Below are 18,424 nucleotides of genomic sequence, written 5' to 3' on the forward strand. Positions count from 1 at the left end.
AAATACTTCATCCATCAGTGGATCGATGATGATTGATGCTGATTATAATAATGAGTGTATTGTGAAAATGTTTATTTAGTTAACGATGCTTCGCCGAGCCTCAATTTCCCCTTTCTGGAGAGTACCGCATTGGGGTGACAGGGAAATATTTGTTGAGTGTGTTTGTGTGAGTGAGACAAGCCAGGGCGACCAGATGTGTGCCCCGCGCGAATGAGAAGATAACACCGACGAACCCGGCGACCCGAGTTCGATTCCCACTCGCGGCCAACACCAGTGACGATTATCTGAACCGGTCATGGGCCTCCCTCTAGTTCGACTCAGCCTCAAATGAGTACCTGGTACGGTGTGCAAACATCACCATCGGGGAGACAAAGGCGGTCAGGCGTAGTGCTGGCCACCCACCCCTCGTGTGCCGTGCCGGCTTTCATAGGTGCTCGCTAACAGCACTTTCCCTAACAGTCTGTTAAGGCTACACGGGGGGTCTTTGTCTCTGTGTAGGGAAGGGTGGGGGGGGGGGGTCCCAGGACCGGTTCGGATATCGCTCGACTCTGACGTTTGCCGACGCCGCGGAATCTGCCTGATTCGAGTCGCTACGTTCACGGCGCGGTGCGCGAATCTCCATCGGCCCACGCTGCCCCGACTTAAATTCCCCTACGCGGTCGGTAAAACTGACTTATGTAATAATAGTTTTCAACTGAGTGGGTCGTCACATAATTTAGTTTTACGAGCCACGTAAATCTCCACCGCTGCGGCTTTGTTGCTGTCAGGTGCTGCTTCGGAGTGGGCCACGCGCTCGGTCAAACGAACGTCGGCAACTATGCACACAGAACACTGGCGCGGCTCAGTGTTCTCCTGCCGCTCGGAGCGAGACGCAGCTCCGCTCCATTTGGGATTAGCGCTTTTGAGGGCCTCCGGTGGGCTTTTATTTTTTATTTGACTTGTACGTCACAGTCGAGAATAAAATAGTGTTTTGGAAATGAACCGAGGCGCTGGAATGCGAGGCTCAAACATTCTGTTCAGCCCTAGACCCCCTTTTAGGCGCCTAAGTGGGTTGTTTGATTCGCTGCTCGGTGGCGCTTTGCAAAAATGTTTACGCGCCGCGCACTTTTCTGCAATTTGTATTTTAAATAATGAATGAACACCTTGTTGGCGCGGTGGCGGAACAGCGGCAACCGCGTTGCGCTCTCAGCCTGGCAGCACCCCAAGTTCGACTCCCAGTCACTGGGACTGTGCACTTTTAAAGAATCTAGATTGAAAACTCATTTGTATATATGTATAAAAAACTGAATTTTGTGTTTAGTTTGTTGTCTTTCCCACGCACCTCCGATTAGCACGGTTGGCTACGTGCAGTGCGAAAGAAGTTCAACATACAGGTACATACAAATATGGTAAAAAAAACCCCCATAATCTACATGCCGATGGCACGGGCGTTGTTGTTGTTGTTGTACCTGTTCGTTGCTGATTCACCAGTGGTCTTCCGAGCAAACTAGCTGGGTGATTGACTAAACGGGACTTTCTGAGTAACAAATACACATTGATTTGATTCATCAATTGGTGGCTTTAGAATGACTGGATTTATTTCATTATATGATATGATCCTCTGTCAATTCACTGCCAAATGAAGGCCTTTTCGCGTGGTGTCAATCCATACTTCTCCACCATGTCGATGAGCGCGTAAATGGTACAAGGTGAGGCACAAGACCAGTTCAGATATCGCTGACCACTGATGTTAACCGTGGTCAGGAATTGAACTCAGGTCTCCGGGTTGTATAGGTACAGTGCGCTCACCGCTGCACCCTTCACAATTTGTGTTTTCTTTTGAAGAAACGAATTAACTTTCTGCATAATTAAATTCATCTTAGCTTGATTGGGAAAGTCAGTCAAGAGCGTTCCCTGCTATTTAATGGCGATCATCAATCTGCATTGGCCTGAGTTTCCCACTAAGTCGTGCTGATTGATATTGGTTCTATCTTGATTTGAAGCTTTCGTGACTGCAGGAATCCATACTCTTTTGTTATTTCGATAAAGTCACGTAGGTATAAAATAGATAAAATAGATCACGACGTTTCGGGCGCAACACAAGCGTCCGTCATCAGGTGGGACAGCATGATCTGCTGCTGATGCAGACTGTTTTAAAATATATTGGTTCCTGTGCGATCATGTGGGGCTCAAAATCGCCTCCGATGTGGCATTGAACGCTGCCTTAAGTGGTTCAAACCCACAACGTCCTGGCTGGATCGTTATATATTTGTTTTGGTTTATTCATTATTATTGCTATTACAAAAGCGAGATTATTTTACTGGTGCAATAACATATTTTGGCCAAAATTGTGCGGTGCAGGCTGTACCGCAGCGAAATTTGGAACGCTTCGTCGCCCTGCTAGACGAGCGAGGGTTCGCTCGCTCTCTGTCTGACACCTTGGCACGTGCCCACGCTGGGGCTCCTCGGCCAGGGCTTGGTGGTGGATTGCTTCGAGATTTGTTTAGAAACTCCCAAACCCCGCGGGGGGGGGGGGGGGGGGCGAGATGGTAGCGCGAGCGAGTGGGACTGAGCAGCGCTCCTCCGAGTGGTTTCCCCTTGCGTGTACGCGGTGGTTATCTCCGGGTCTCCCCGGTTTCCTCCCACGCAAAGTGAAACTCCCCCTTAATATATATACGTATATAAAATAATTGGCCAAACTTGTAACATGACCCTCATTTGAATAAAGCAATGAGACTCAATGAGCCTTCTCTGGATAAATACACACCATGATTACTTTGATTATCATCACCATTCTGATATATATTTTCATAGAAATTGATAGTGCAAGTTCTGTTGAATATTTTTCTATGGGGTTTGAATGACTAAGCCAGGAATGGGAACTCTATGAACTGTGGGGCCGCATTCATTGCATAAGTGCCGCGGCTCCTTGAGACCCAAAAATGATATCGATCCGTTACTACAAGCATCTTGGCTCGACTAATCGGGTTACTAGAGGGGAGGGAATATTTTCGACCGGGAAAAACTTGTTGTCACCTTTTTACATCCCGCTGTGGTCTATTGCAGCGGCCAACATGAACGATGTGTGTGGATGTGTGCGACAATGTGCGGTTGCCCCTTAAAGGTGCTTGTAAGTCGTGTTTGGCCCTCGCTAAGGAAATGATTCCACAGCCCTTTGCACTGAGTACTGAAGCGCGGTTACATTTTTCAGGAGGGAGGTTTTTTTTTATTGGACCAAAGCGATTCGCCTTTTGAACAAATAACTCAGCCAAGATCCTAACGGTGCAAAGGCGGCGAGCAATTTATTGAACATTAAAGTCCATTAGTGATTATTGATGTCTTGAAAACTGATACGCAGGACTTGCACTGCCAACACGCACAGATCCCTTGCACAGCCTGCTTCAGTGTTGGGGACAGTGCCGCGGCGAGCACCGATGAAAGCCGGCACGACACGTGACGGGGTGGCATGACCGGCATCACGCCCGGCCGCCTTTGTATCCCCAGTGCTGATGTTTAAACATCGTCCCAGGTACTAATTTAAGGCCGAGCCGACCTAGCGGAGGCCTAGGGCAGGTTCATATATCAAACCACATCATAGGTTTTCACGGTTGCGCTGCTGTGTAGCTCCTGATGGGTTTTCGGGTTGTGTTGTCCGACGTTTTTCTCCACGTGCTTCGAAGCTTCTGCAGGAACTAAATCGTCTTGAAAACAACCCGCCCCCCGGCACGTGGAACGAAACATCGGACGTCACCAGAAACCACAGCGGACAGTGACCAGGGATGCTTTCTGTCGTCAGGAATTACATTCACGTGGCCCAAGGAGTCGAGTCGTGCTCAGAGCACGAGCTCTGCACACACACACACACACAACTGGTGAATGTCAGATGATGTATATATATGTGTGTGTGTGTGTAGCGGGGTAGTGGTGTAGTGGTTGGGGCACTGGCGCTATGAACCCGGCGACCCTGGTTCGAATCTCGCTCACGGCCAACATTGGCGGCTAATAACTCAACCGGCCCTCGGGCTCCAAGTATTAAAATGCGGTGTGTAAACACCAGCACTGGGGAGACAAAGGCAGTGGGGAGTGCTGCTGGGCACCCACCTTCTCTTGTGCCGTCCAGGCCTTCACAGGTGCTCGCTAACAGCACCTGCCCCAGCAGTCTGTTAAGGATATAAAAACAGAGTTTAGGACGCTCTGCTGTAGAGAGAACTTGCAAGTGCTCAAGTCAAGTGCTCTGCATTTCCACAACATTTATTTTATTCTTTAGTTTATAGTTTGAGTTTTGCTTATTCGCATTGCTACTACCGTGTTTTTTTTAAAAACACATTTTTAAAAGGATGTTTCTCTTTTCTTGCCCTTTTCCCCATTCTTTCACAGTTCTGCTACTGGCGTCATTTGGTCTTGTGACAGAGGCCATTGTGAATGCTTGCTGAGCAGCGTCTCATCACCCCGTATTAGGAGAATCACAGAACTCCTTCTGAGACCCCTACAACGATAATCTTAGTTTATCCACACACTAAATGGGGTGCGCTTTGACGCACACACCAATGTCTGTCGAATGGCAGTCAAAATAGATGTTTGTAATTCTCATCGCTGGACTTTAGCCAGGTTAAGTAACATTTGTTTTTAATGACGGGGTTATTTTTTGTGTGCAGTCATTGGTCAGGCTGTGAGTGGCTCCACTTGAGAACACGGTTTCATGACACCTGGCTGATTTCCAGATTCAAACCCAGCATCTCAGCAGTGCCAGCTGAATGTGCTGGCGCCTGAGCCACACCAGGTCACCTTGTAGTACTCTATTATTATCACCATCAGTCTAAACTAGACTATTTATTTTATTTTAACCGGTAATGCCCACTGAGATATATATATCATTTTCAGAAGCGACCTGGCCACAAATGACAGCTCAACGAAGTGAGGTATTACGTGTACATTTAAAGCAGCCAATACTCTAAATGCATGTTGATTCTAAATGTGGAGGGAAAAATCGGAGGATCAGGAGAAAAATCCACGCGACCACAGGGAGGAATACACGCAAAGTCCAAATATACAGCAGGCGTCGGGGTCGGGATGGAACCCACGCCCTCGTGTATACGAGGCGAGATAGTTAACATCTCCTAGCCACCACGAGTGTCGCTGTCGGCCATCAGAGCCTTGCGAGTAGTTTTGCACAGAGCAGGACACACCGATGGATAGGGAGTCGTTTACCGGATTTCCAGGTCACTGCTCCATTCGAATAGGCGCCGTTTAGACAGGCGCCGTTTAGAGTGTCAGCAAGTAGGGGTTTTAAAGTCGAAATGAGCGACACGTGATGTGTTTTATTGAAAGTTTAGAATAAGGCCGCCACTGTAAAAGCAACGCGTAACTCTCAGCACACACGGCCCCGATAAAACAGCAATCATTATGTTTTGGAAAACGGTAAGCGTTCCCAACTTTATATTAATCAAAAGGCACATTCTTTTTTTATTGGACTAAGTTGAGTTATATCTTCTGTTTCTCAATGCAACCCATTGCAGGTGTTTTCCGTCTATAAGGTTCGCAATGTGTACACGTTGCATCGCACCTTACTTTGAGATTTACACTAATTATGTTGGCGCTGCTGCTGCTGTTTTGGCAGTGGTGTACAAGCACAAACAACATCAACAACAACTCAACACAATTGAACACATTCGTCCAAAGATGTGCCTAAAACGTCGCCAATTATATCCTTTTTCAATTTGACGAATGCGGGAACGCTGGCTGGCGAGTGAGACCCAAGGACGGAGTGGCAGTCAATGGCGGGAACAACACCGCGGTGGCTAGGAGGTGTTAACTACCTCGCCTAGTATACAAGAGGTCGTGGGTTTGCTCTCGACCCTGACTCCTGCGGTATTTTTGGAGTTTGCATCTCTCTCTCTCTCTCTCCCCGTGGTCGCGTGGATTTCTTCTCCGTGTCCTCCGGTTTTCCCCTCCGTATTTAGAATCGACATCACGCGTATAGAGTCTTTTGGCAGCTGTACATTGCCACGTGATGATAAGCCAGGTCCGTTGAGGCATCATTTGTGGCCGAGGTCGCTTCTGAAAACGAGCGATGTCAGCTCAATGGGCCTTACCCGGTACAATAAAGAATAGTAGTTTATATTATTGGTTCTTTCGGTAAAGTCACGTAGAAGGGAAATAATGATATTGATAAATTAGTATTATTTTATTATTTCCCTTCTACGTGACTTTACCGAAAGAACCAATAATATGAATCCCTGCAGTCACGAAAGCTTTAAATCGAAATGTAGTAGTTTATAGTTTATAACGCCAGAGGGCGTCCGCCGCGGTTGTGACGCACGCGATGACGTCATCTCGTGGACACGAGGCGGACGGGCAGCATCGAAGGGCCGTGAGAGGGGGCGCGGGAGGCCTTCATCCAGCAGCGGATCCATCATGGCTGATTATGATTTGGTCGTGGCGGCGGGGAGGGTGGAAGTCACGCTGGTGTATCACAGGCTTCATCTTCTTGGTTCTTTCGGTAAAGTCACGTAGAATGGAAATTAAATAAATAATAATAAAACATAATAAAATAATTCTCACGACGTTTCGGCCACAACGCAAGCAGCCGTCGTCAGGTGAAGAACAGGTCTGTCGAGAAGACAGAGTCTGAATGACACACTCCAGGCTTGGAGCGACTATTTAAGCTGGGATGGAGGGGGGAAGGGCGCCTTGACAAAATAATTTGCATATCAAGAGGAATTTAGATGAATCCCTGCAGTCACGAAAGCTTTAAATCGAAATATCACAGGCTTGTTGTATAACATTCGTTTTGGTTCGCAATCGGGGGGTGATGTGAGAGCAAGGTGATGGTGAGAGAGAGAGAGAGGCGGGGGGGGGCAGCGACCTTTGGTCCACTAGAGCCGAGCGGGGGCTTTGCGCAGTGGTGTAGTCGCGCTCTGCAGGTGCGAGTGTTTGGGTTGGCAGCAGTAGAGGCCCCCTCCTGCCTTAACACAATATTCGCACACACACACACGTGCACACACACACGTGCACACACACACACGTGCACACACACACACACGTGCACACACACACACGTGTATAGCCTTTGTTGGGGCAAGTGTTGTTAGCGAGCACCCATGAAGGCCGGCACGGCACAGAAAGGAGTGGTTGGCCAGCAGCCACGCCCGGCCGCCTTTGTCTCCCGAGTGACGTGTGCACATCGCACCAGATCAACTTGGCACTCACACAAACACACTCAGGCGCGCACACGAATAACGCAAAGGCAAATAGCGCGCGCACACGAGGGGCATCCGTGAATACGCACGCGCTCATACACGCTCCAGAAGGGGCATTGCCCGAAACGTCGTCGCCTATTACATGTTTTTTTCTATTCTTTTCAAGGCCACACAGCGGTTATTGGCGAATGTGCCGAGCGTTTATTGTGCAGCGAGTTAGTCCGAGCACGGCCATGAATGCTCCCCCCTCTTCCCCACAGAGGCACAGCTGGCAGGGAGGATGAGGTGGGGTCAAAGGGGCAGTTGCCTCATCCCCCCATCCTCCCCCCCCTCACCTCATCCGCCCCCCCCAGTCTCCCATCCCCACATCCTCCTCCACCCCCCCCCTACCCAGGCCCCCCTTACCCCCCCACTGCCCACACATTGTCTTGGTACCATACATGTTTCCACGAATGTGAAATGTCAAATCAATAATGAATGAATGATCGATGTATTGTCCAACGTTTCCTTTGTGCGTGTGTGTCTCGCTCTCGCGCACGTCACGTGATGGCCACGTTCGCGCACGCGCAGTCGGCGTTGCTTACCCCCGAAACGAGCGACTTTGTATCTCAGAGGGAGCCCCTTCGCCCCCCCCCCCCCCTGGCGTATTGCTGCACCCTCCATTGATGACCCACGCAATGTCGTATTCAAGCGGCCGCAGGGTACCATTAGCACGGTTGGCTACGTACGGTGAGAAAAAAAGTTCAAGGTACAGGGTGCTTCAAAGAAATGTTAACACTTCGGAGAAAGTGCACCGCGAGAATTGCGCCTCCTCCGTGCTCTGGAGACCACCTGGAGAAGATTCCAGGCCACGTGTCGACAACGATGGCGAACGAGTGGAGACTCTTTGACTTTCTGAAGCTATTAACATGAATTTGTTATCATGTCACAGTGTGGTAGTATCCGTTATTTTTACGTTAAAAACGATAGTCCCACGTAAGTGTTAACACTTTTTTGAAGCACCCAGTACGTACGTCCCAAATCGTGGAACTTCTTCTTCCTTCGTATGGCTTTGGGTTGGTGTTGGTGGGGGAGAAACAGTTTGTATATGTATATGGAACTTCTTTCGCACCGTACGTAGCCAACCGTGCTAATCGGAGGTGCGGGGAAGGACAACAAACTAAACACAAAAAGCAGTTCTAAAGAAATTAGTTTTCAATCTAGATGATGATTTAAAAGTGCCATAGCTCTAGTGGCTTCCTAATATCGGCCGCAGAAGCGCATCTGAAAGCGCCCAATGCAGCTTGGAGATGTCCTCGTCTCCAATGCTGAGGTCCCTCCACTAACCCAGGGCGGCAGGGGACTCTGTGCGGACTGCAGCGATGCCGCAGGACGCGTGGCGTTCACGACGGTGACCTCGTCTGACGGTTCGCAATTGACCATAGTCGCAGTTTGGCGATTCTTAGATTTTACATTTACGGTGGAATTCCCACCCCGTCCCCCAAGTGTATTCCAGGTGACGTGGCGCGCCCTGCCGAATCGATATCAAAGGGCGAACGGGATGCGGTCACTGGACCTCAATCGGACAGGGCACGGACGCTGGTATTGCTTCCCGCGATTGTCAGGAGCGCGGGGAACACTCCCGCCGCAGTTCCTGCCCCTTCGCAGAGTGGCGTTGGCGTCATCGCCGCCGTCAATCGTGCCAGGCTAGGTTCACGCTAAGGCCACGTCACTGATGAGCAATACGCGGTTGGACATTATGATGATGGTGATGGTGGAGACAGAGAGTCTTGATATGATTACAATTTGAATTCAACAAGTTGTAGTTGATTGTATTGGATGATGTTGGTAGGATAGACCTTAATGATGTTGGTAGAGAGTCGATGATTGGAAAAAAAGTCAGATAACACAAATTATGAAGATAATAGTGATGGCCGTGGTGATTTTTTTACGACGATGGTGATGGGAGAGACCCAGGCAACCCGGGGAAGACTCGTCTCCCTCGAATTGAAAGTATGAACGAAGCAGCAGCTGTCTTCTCTGTAAAGAAGCTGAAGATCCATCATTGCCTTCGACCTGACGTGACGTTGTTTTTAGCACAGCTATCGTACAGCGGGGGAAGTGGCGGGCGGGGGGGGGGTCAATCGCCCCCCTGCCACCCCCCCCCCCACTTCTCCTTCCCGTGACGCCACTCTACCCCCCTTAGACGGCGCTTGCATCAAGGTCGTGACGGCGAGGCCGTCATTCACGAAGGGCGTACTGCTGCTGCTGCAGTCAGCGGCGGATATGAGGTCACGTGTCATGTTTTATTGGCTTCCTCTGCCTCTGGGATGTCCGATGTGTGGCCCAAGCGTTCGTGGCTCTGCCCGTCACCCGCCCCCCTCCTGTCCCCCTTTCGGTGGGGTGTGCCCCAGGGCGTGTACCAGGCTGGGTGTTTATCTTGGCCCTTGCGGTAGAACTGCTCTTCTCTGTCGTGATGTGGCGACGCCAATACACGTGGGGCACCGTCGATCCTAGAGTCCGCGTGGTTGGCCCGCAATCTTTTGCTCCAATTATCTGCGGGGATTTTTTTTGGGACGGTTAACCGGAAGAAGAATCGCCGATGATGGGAGTGTTTGCAGGTCCAACGGCTCTCGCGGATAATAGGGATCATGGGTAACGGGTGAGAGGAGTGTCCCCTGCGTGCTCGCGTGGTAAGTGAACTCTGCGTGGGCCACTGTGGTGCTGACACGGGACCGGGCAGATTTAAAGAAGCTTACCACCACCACCACATCTCTTCTGGCGGTCGGCTGTGTTGACGGCACGTGTGTCATCCAGCGCTATGGAGGCAAGGGTTGGTGGATCACTTCGAGACGGCGGCTCGCGCCGTGGCCCACAGGCGGGGATGGCCTGAGGCACCGGATCACAGGGCCCCATTTAATTTCTGAAACCAGGGCCCATCACAACCACGTAGTATGTTGAACTTCTTTCGCACCGTATGTAGCCAGCCGTGTTAATCGGAGGTGTGGGGAGAAGGACAACGACACTAAATCACGGAAAACAACACAGTTCTAAATAAAAAAAATTCTTCCCAATCCAGAAGTATCAAACTCACACACGCAACACCAAAAAGCACCAACATCCCAAGCGTGCAGAAAACCTGGGGCAGATCCACCGCGTCGCAGGAGCCGGTCCTGGATTCTCATTTCCCGCCGCCTCTCCGCACAATGGTGGGAAACGCGCGCCTCGTGGGAGGGACGCGGCGTTATTGTGATTGTTTGTTATTCTTTGGTGGTTTAATGTGCGCGGAGTGCCCCAATATTACGCGCCCATAGGAAGGCGCAAGTGCTGGCTCGAGTGCAGCGTTCTCATCTGCGTCCCCGTGGTAGCAATTAGGAGGAAATGTGGCAGGCAAGGCTGGCAGTGCCGGGAAACTGTGCAATGGTAACAGGGACACTCGACTCGATGAGGTTGTATGGGTCGGCCTCCCAGTGGTGTGTGACCGAGTGGGTGTGTGTCGGTGCGTCTGCATGATTGTGGGAAGCAGCGGTGCAGCGGTCAGCGCGCCGGGCTGCAATCCCTCCGACCCGAATTCGATTCTCGCTCACGGCCAACAGCAGTGACGATTTTCTGAACCGGTCCTGGGCCTCCTCCCCTAGGTCGACTCAGCCTCAAATGAGTACTTGGTGCGGTGTGTAAATATCGCCACTGGGAAGACAAAGGCGGTTGGGCGTGGTGCTGGCCACTCCACCCCCTCGTGTACCGTGCAGGCCTTGATAGGTGCTTGCTAACAGCACTTGCTCCAAGTGTGTCAAGGCTACACGGGGGATCTTTGTCTTTGTGTGTGTGCACGTTGATTATGGGGAAGCGACGGGTGACGCAGTGGTTAGCGCATCCAGGGCACTGCCAAGCAGACGACCTCGTTTTGATTTCCTCTCACGACCAATATCAGGGGCAGGAATCTGAACTGGACCTCGCACGAGGTCGACACGCCTTTAAATGAGGCACACAAAGGCAGCCGTCTGGAGTGATTGCTGCCGCTGTTCGCCTTGTGGCGTCGTTCTCTGCTCTGACACCGCTGGTGAGACGAGGCCATTCAGAAGGCGACTGTCTCTGGTGTAGGCCAATCAGTTTAAAAAAAAGCATAAATTATCAGAGCCACGTGTTTGTTTGCATGTTCACTGTGTGTGGTTAATGCAGACTTGATTCCTTGCAAAATGTTTCTATTTGGTGTTTGAACATCTTAACACAACTCCTGTGTTATTGCCATACAGGGTAATACCTATTCACGTTTTTCATATCTTGCTCACTCCTCGTACACCGAGTCGGCCCTCATAGGGGCTCACCTGACAGCACTTGCCCCAGCAGCCTCTAAATACTATACGGGGGCATTTAAAAAAAAATATTTTTGTCTGGGGGGATTGTTGGCGCAGTGCCTCCTTCAGGTCTACTGGGCCTTAAATGAGTACCCGCTTCAGGCTATGCTTGGTCACTGTGTACGAGTTGCGTGTGCGTTAGCTCGTTCGCGAGCCAAGAGGTCACGAATAAGCCGAGGAGTTTCCAGTCGCAGCAATTACAACGCGAGCAAAAAATCGTCACGATATCAATGGATGTGAAAAAAAAATTACGGGCACTGCCCATTCATCAGCGGGAGCGTCGCTGACGCACGCAGTTCTGGCTCGAACGTCAGTGCCGAGGCGTGGGTGAGTGGTCTCGACTCGGGCCGTCATTACGGGCTTCACGTAGCCCGTCGCCCGGGAGCTCAGCCAGAGATTTAATTTGGCAGAGGGAGGAAGCGCGAGAGGGAGGGGAATTTTTGAAAGGAAATCAAATTAATGACGTTGCCTGCGTGCAAGCACAGAGAGGGGTGGTTGGGGGGAAGTGGGTGCACGGTCGGTGGCTAAGTTACGTGGGTAGATGGTTGGATGGTTTTGGCAGGAGGGTGGGTAGGTTGGTGGGTAAGTGGTTGGGTGAGAGGGTGGGTGGGTAGGTAGGTGGGTAGGTGGGTGGTTGGGTGAGAGAGTGGGTAGGTGGGTGGGTATGTGGGTGGTTGGGTGAGAGGGTGGGTAGGTGGGTGGGTAGGTGGGTGGTCTTGTGAGAGGGTGGGTAGGTGGGTAGATATGTGGATGTGTGGGTGGTTGCGTGAGAGGGTGGGTAGGTGGGTGGGTAGGCAGTTAGATGGATATGTGGGTGGTAGGCGTCCACCCAGCAATATACATTTGTACGCTGCAGTCGATCGACAAGTGGCACGTGGTGGCGTAAAGTGTGGGCACTTCTCACCTCTCCCAAGACGTCAGCGTAAAATAAGTCGTTCAGCCGAATCGACTCACAGGAGAGGCCCGTCTGCCAGCAGTGGCTTGAGCGAGAAGTTGCAGGGCTGCACCCGATCTTATGTATACTGGAGGAATCCGATAAGCTATGAAGCTCTTTTTCACGGGTGTCCAGTCGGGGCGGGTAAGAACGTTACAACAACAAAGAGTGAAAAAAAAACGATAAGAGAGAAACGAGGGCAAGTAGAAGCACGAGGTTCAAGTTGACTTTGTTTGACCCGGGCGAGAACTCTAGACCAGGATGGGTCTCCTCTGCAGGAGTGGAACATGGGTTTACAACAGTTAATAAAATTAAAACAAACTAAATAAAGTACGGCAATGAAGAAAGCATCAATCCAAATACAAACTCACAATCAAAAACAAAAACACAACCACGAGGGAAACGTAAATCAACAAGGTTCAATGAGAACAAAGCGAAATCACGCGGCCGATCAGCGCATTCACTACGAACGTTCCACTGTTAACTTTCAGAACCGCTAAATCGATTATAGCAACGTGTTACCGGTTTATATGATTTAACAACCCTAACTTGTAGATATACAGGTAGGTACGTACGTGAATATGTAAATTAGTAGCGAGGTAGGTGAATATAGATAGAGGTTAATGTGTGTCAATAAGTAACCCAGTAAGAATGGACCTTTGGGCCAACGTTGGCTTAATGTTGACTTGGCAATCAACGTACCAATGTGCCAGCCAGTGCGCGTGTTCGTGTGTGTGTGTCAGTGCGTGTGTGTGCGTGTGTGTGCGCGTGTGTGTGCGTGTGTGCGTGCGTGAGTGCGTGTGTGTGTACGTGTGTGTGTGCGTGTGTGTGCGTGCGTGTGCGTGTGTGTGTGCGTGCGTGAGTGCGTGTGTGTGTACGTGTGTGTGTGCGTGTATGTGCGTGCGTGTGCGTGTGTGCGTGTGTGTGTGTGCGTGTGTGCGTGCGTGTGTGCGTGCGTGAGTGCGTGTGTGCGTGCGTGTGTGCGTGCGTGAGTGCGTGCGTGAGTGCGTGTGTGTGTGCGTGTATGTGCGTGCGTGTGCGTGTGTGCGTGTGTGTGTGTGCGTGTGTGCGTGCGTGTGTGCGTGCGTGAGTGCGTGTGTGCGTGCGTGTGTGCGTGCGTGAGTGCGTGTGTGTGTACGTGTGTGTGTGCGTGTATGTGCGTGCGTGTGCGTGTGTGCGTGTGCGTGCGTTCGTGTGCGTGTGTATTCGTGTGTGTGTCAATGCCGTGCCGTGGGCAATAGGAGGCACTGTTGGACTGCAAGAGGCAAAAACATTCTCAAGACTCCCCCCCACCCTCTCGTGTATTGTGTGCGCATAGGCAAAGGTGCAGCCCTGCATTGTGTTGGCTTCCGCCACTGTTGGCGGACAGGCCCTACGTAACACATTTATACTCACGCGATCTAACCTGAGTCGTAACACATTTATACTCACGCAATGTCACCCAAAAACCTTAATTAGGAATCCTTACCACACGCGGCCCGCTGATCAAACTAACAGCTACGGTGTGTCCAAGAGGTAGGTGGAGTGACGTGGTAACAACACTGTCAGTGACGTAATAACGACAAGTGACGTAGTAACGACATTGTCAGTGACGTAGTAACATTGTCAGTGAGGTAGTAACGATACTATCAGTGACGTAGTAACGACATTGTCAGTGACGTAGCTACGACATTGTCAGTGACGTAGATACGACATTATCAGTGACGTAGAAACGACATTATCAATGACGTAGTAACGACATTATCAGTGACGTAGCAACGACATTATCAGTGACGTAGCAACGACATTGTCAGTTTAGGAGATGCGGCAGTGGGTCAGGTGGGGGCCCCCCAATATTTAATTTCCCGCACCTCCGATTAGCACGGTTGGCTACGTACGGCGCGAAAGAAGTTCAACACTCGCCTCGCACGGTCACACCTCGGCTATTTTATATATCGCGGCTCCATCATTACATTCGTGTTTGTGTCCTTTTACACCGTGGTGGTTGTTGTTGTTGTTCAACACAAATCTCATGGTGGGGGGCACCCCGTGCCGGTGCCGCGCTCGTCACGCCGTGGGGAGGCGGCTCAGACCCATGGAACGTGCCAGGAGATCGAACCGGCGGTCGCTGGATTGGCGATCAGTTGTGCAGCTCGCTATCACACCCCGCCGTTATGGCCTTGTGTGCAGGGCGTTCCCAACTAATAAGCCATGCGGAGGAAGAAGAAGTTCCACGGTTTGGGACGTTTGTACAAGGTGCTTCAAAAAAGTGTTAACACTTGCATGGGAAGTTGTTAATCGATCGCGACGTTTCGATCGCGATCTATGAATCACTTTCTACCTACGTCACTTTCCCGAAAGAACCAATGAGCATGGATTCCTGCATGCACGAAAGCTTCAAATCAAGACTTATAAAGAACTTTCGTTTTTAATGGAAAAATAACGAATAATACCAGCACACTGTAACATGATAACAAATTTATGTTAATAGCTTCGAAAAGTCAGAGAGTCTTGGCCAGGATGCGCACACCGAGAGAGGCGGAAGAGCCAATCGTGCCGACTTTAGTTGAGTGAGTCAACTTCGTGTTTTGAGCAGGTGAGAGAACTCAGGTCTCATTCTCACGTCACCGAAATGACACTCAAGGGGGACACACACCAAGTGCAGTCCAGAAGACAATGCGGCAATTTAAACTGCGCGCTCGCGCTCCAGGGGAAGACATACCCCAAAGATATCTCTATGTTACGTAAACATAAAATACTCCTGAAACCATTCGTTGGCTCGGTCGTATTCCTTTGAAAGCGTTTGCAGTAGAATTTTTTTCTACCGACGTGACTTTACCGAAATAACCAAAGAGTATGGATTCCTGCAGTCACGAAAGCTTCAAATGAAAAGTAAAAATTAAGTTGGAGCATTTACACAAAGTGGAAGGTAAATCGTTGCGCTGGCGGCGAAAGTGTTGAGGGGCGAGGCTCTCTCGCGCTCCCTCGTGGGTTTCCGCGCCTTCAAAACGGAGGCGCCGTGCATCGCGTGAGGGCCCCATGGAGGCGTCTTTGTGCGATGACTGTGGAGAGGTTTGGGATTAGGGAACCTTCAGCCCTCCACAAGGACGAGTTTGAGATGTTGAACTGCACTTCTTTCGCACCGTACGTAGCAAAGCGTGCTTATCCGAGTTGAGATGTGTGGGCGTTTTCAGTAGCCTTCAACATGCCAATCCTTAGCCTCAGACTAGGGCGGAGACGCTAGTTGTGGCTAGCTGGCCATGGTGGTGGCCACGGTGGTGGTCATTGGGGTGATTGTGGTGAGACTGCTCGTGGTCAGGATGGCGCTGTGCTTGGTGAGTCTGGTGACGGCGGTGGGGAAAGCTGCTTCCCACAACGCCGCCATCCCGCACCTCCGATTGGCCACGTGGCGGTCCGGCGCGAAAGAAGTCCAACGCGCATAAACCCCGGAGACGTGGAGGTTCGCAACTCTTTGCCACGGTTGACATCGTTGGAGGGCGATGTCTGAACTGGGCCTGTAGGTCCACCCGGTTTCTCGGACGGCGATTCTGAGTAGCGGCGGTGTGCCACCCCCCCCCACCCCCCGTGTTGAAGTCTTCAACTCTTCTGCAAGTGCTCAACCCGAGCTCGTCGGCCGAGACGCGCCGCGTCCAAATCCCTGCCGCATTCCAGACGGATCATCCAGATTGTTGGAATCCACGACAAGGTGCGTGACTGCAGGAATTATTTGGACGGCTTTGCAGAGTTCACACTAATGGGAGTGGACATTGGGGGGGGGGGGGGGGGGGGTGGCATGCGCAGTGTTTTTACCTTTAACTTGTTTTAGACACTCACGGCTTGACACCGCCGGGACTGGCAGAGAAATGCCTCGTCCGATCCAGTGCTGTATCGTCATTGAATATTAAAGGTTAAATAACAACAACCACAATTTGCTGCAGCTACGGCTCATCGTCTGCTCGTCTCACGCCCCTTGCCCTTCTCTATTTTCTCACCTGAGGATGATTACTCGTGTTTCGATCGCAACACGAGTAATCTGCTTCAGGTGAGAAAATATATCATTTTTTAAAATATTATTTTTCTATCTACGTGACTTTACCAAAAGACCCAAAGAGTAAGTCTCCCTCTATTCGGAAGCCTCTCTTGCCGGCAGTGGCGCGAGCCGGCACTTGCAGCGCTGCGCCTTCGCATCGTGCCACCACCCCGCACACCGCCGGTTGACCACGGCTGGCTGCGTACGGTGCAAAAGAAGTCCACCATACATGCACACGGTACTGCGACCCGGTCACGCGCCAATTGTCGCGTCCGCATCTCCGCCTGTGGCAGCGTTACCACCAGCAGCAGTAGCAGCAGCCGCAGAAGAAGCAGCAGCAGCAGACGCAGCAGCAGCAGCAGCACTAGACGCAGCAGCAGCAGCAGCAGAAGCAGCAGCAGCAGACGCAGCAGCAGCAGCAGCAGCACTAGATGCAGCAGCACATCGTTAAATAATCTCCAGTGGCGCACGTTCAGATATCGCCAAGAAGCATTCCTCGCCGAAGCTTTTAAACCGCTCGCGTTTCGTGCCGTCGTTCACTCCACTGCCCCCGCCACCCCCCCCCCCAGCGCTTCACGGAATCTCCGTGCACGACCAAAGGGGCAGTGTCGTGGGATCCGAGCGGCGTCTCCGTCGGCCAGCGACCGACCGACCGACAGATCGCCGGCCAGCCAGCCCCCCCGCTTCTCCTCCGCCGCACCCTGCCGGGTGCCGAGCTGCGATGGTCTTCCCGGTCCCCTCGAGGGCAGGAGGATTCCCGTGAAACGTCGAGCCCCCGACGCGGGAGAAGCCCCTTTGCTTGTCACCGCGAACGTTCGGTTGACGTTGAAGGATGCTGCGTGGGGGTTGTGCGCCCGTCTATCTGCCGCAGGGGCCGGGGTACATTTGATGGGGGGAGGGCAGGGGGGGGTCTCGTACAATATTCAAAACTTATGCCAAATACTCCACTGTTATTCACCTTGGTTATTTCAGTTTCTTTCATAGTGATATATGAAGTGTTAAGCTAAATCAGAGTTAAAACGGACAAATCGATTTTCATTTGTGTCACGTCGCCGGTAGAAACACGGGATTTTATCACAGAGCTACAGGATTGCATTTCAATCATTACAAAGCAGCGTGTATATGTGTTGTGTGTACACCATATATCATTTTGTGGTAGCCCAGACCAGATCTGGTGGATGAGGAAGGACAGACCAGATCCTCCTGAGCGGGCCCGAGCTCGTCGCAACAGACTCATGATGATGATGAAAATTCGCCCGTGTGTCCCGCCCGACACTGTAAAATCACATTGCTATCACGACGACTACGACTACCATGGTTTAGAGTTGCCATGAACTTAACTCGTGGATTCCTCCACCCGTGTTGAGGGTTTCGGTCTGCCAGACGATGATCATTTCGACTCATTCACTGTATGTTCAACCGCTGCACTGCAGGTCACAACAACCTACTCACCCACCCACTCACCCACCCACTCACCCACTCACTCACCCACCGACTCACTCAGTCACTCACCCACTACTCACCCACCCGCTCACCCACCCACCCACTCACCCACCCACTCACCCACTCACTCACCCACCGACTCACTCACCCACTACTCACCCACCCGCTCACCCACCCACTCACCCACTCACTCACCCACCCACTCACCCACTCACTCACTCACCCACCCGCCCGCCCACCCACCCACCCACTCACCCACCCACTCATTCACCCACTCACCCACCCACTTACCCATCCGGCCACTGACCACACTCCAGGTCACAACGAGTCTCTTTCTGCTTCTTTGCTTGCACTGCTGCAACATTGGGAATTCTCTCCTCCCATCGTCTCTATTTTCCGTATTCTTACAATCTCGCTCAATTCAAGAATGCACCTCTCATCCACCCCTCGATCTATTTACAACTTCAGCGGTGGCTGTTTGTTTCTAACCACTTAACATGCTTGGGCCTTTGGGGATGTGATCAGC

The sequence above is a fragment of the Lampetra fluviatilis genome, chromosome 29 (assembly GCF_964198595.1).
Source record: "Lampetra fluviatilis chromosome 29, kcLamFluv1.1, whole genome shotgun sequence".
NCBI classification, from domain to species: Eukaryota; Metazoa; Chordata; class Hyperoartia; order Petromyzontiformes; family Petromyzontidae; genus Lampetra; species Lampetra fluviatilis.